A 1,515-nucleotide genomic window follows, 5' to 3' on the forward strand; every position below is an offset into this window, starting at 1 on the left:
CGCTTACTTTCCTTCGTTAGCTTTTGTTATCGCGAGGAAAATGTTCCACAAAATCCTCGCTCGTGAGAAATCCGCAATAACATTCGCCAAATTAGATTTCCCAAATATCTTTATCTTTTCTAAATACCGAATACCCCCCCCACCCCCCACCCCATCAAAATAAAAATGCTAACAATTACTTATTTCTGAAAATAATGGAAAAAACGCCAAAATTCCGGTTTCTTCAAACGAACATCAAGACACTTACTTACCTTGAAAGAAGTCGATGAAACACACCCACATACAAAAAAAAGTAAAAAAAACATTTACACTCACCTTTTTTTTTTACAATCCGCCTTCCGTTGTATCGAGGTTCCTATAAAACCTGTCATTTAATACTTCAAGAAACCGTCACCGAGATTTTTTTTTTTTTTTGGAATCATGCTGGTCAGAATTATTCCTTCTCTTGTACCCTTTTATCACTTTTCTCTCTCTCCTTGTTCTTCCTTTCCCTCTCCTCTAGTCCGTATTTCTTCTTTACCTTTGTCTTCCTCATTCCTCTTTCGTCTGACCTTCTAATCTTTGAAATTTCTTTGGTTTCCTCCTCTTCATTTCCTTTCTTTCGTTATTCAGTTTCCCCCTCATTTAATTCTCCTCCCCTCCTTCCTTTCCACAATCTTCAATCCTTCCCATTTCCCTCTTCCTTCTCCCTTATTCTATTCCTCTTTCTCTTCTACTTCCTCCTCCTTCTCTTTTGTTCTTTCCCTCTTTCCCTCCCACTTCCTCCTCCTTCTCCCTTGTTCTTTCCCTCTTTCCCTCCCACTTCCCTCCTCCTCTCCGAACCCGCCACTCCTCCCTCCCTTCTTAATAAGCATCCCTAAGATCCTTCATAGTCGTCGCCACCTCCGTGTTCCTCGCCGTGGGAATCCTCCTGAAATGTCAACAGCACGACCCTCGCCTCGGCTCGCTGTACGCCATTTCATCCCCATTCGAAACCAATTCATTATCGAGCCTCGCGAATAAGCTAAATGGCTTAATCATTTAAATGCGCACTTTTTGCATATTATGCCCATACTGACGCAATTTCCCCGCGCTTAACCTCCCGGAGTAAAGAAAGTTTAGCGAGTGCCTAAGTGATTTAACACGCGCAGGTAGAACAGTGGCGACGAGCAGCTTTCCCTTAACAGCCCTTGCCCGAGGCGTTCGGAAACCCTGAACGCCTCCCCGGGCCTTCTGTCGCTTCACCTGGGGGCTGCTACACCTTGGGGAGTCTGCTGCGTTCTCTCTAGATCCTTTCTTTCTCTATCTCTGCTTTAGTCCCTGTTCTGCTCTCCCCAGCAGACGTCCCTACAGCGAAAGGGGGTCGTGAGGGACTCGGGTACAAGAGAAGGGTCATTCCTCGAGCATTAACGTGCCGTCATGCAGGGAAGTGAAGGCCAATTAAGATAAATAAGCTTAACACACTAAGATTAGCAGCACCATTAAACACTACAATTACCACATGCAATGTAACATGAAAGCAAATAGAGTTAAACC

At 44.5% G+C, this 1,515-nt stretch overlaps 1 protein-coding gene across 1 annotated transcript in view; it reads right to left on the reverse strand.

Moving 5' to 3' along the window:
• The window catches only part of LOC119589482 (rho guanine nucleotide exchange factor 5-like), a gene marked incomplete in the record, with an annotated part of 97,997 nt that overhangs the window by 77,265 nt on the left and 19,217 nt on the right, over positions 1-1,515 (reverse strand).

Source organism: Penaeus monodon, chromosome 25 (assembly GCF_015228065.2).
Source record: "Penaeus monodon isolate SGIC_2016 chromosome 25, NSTDA_Pmon_1, whole genome shotgun sequence".
NCBI lineage: Eukaryota > Metazoa > Arthropoda > Malacostraca > Decapoda > Penaeidae > Penaeus > Penaeus monodon.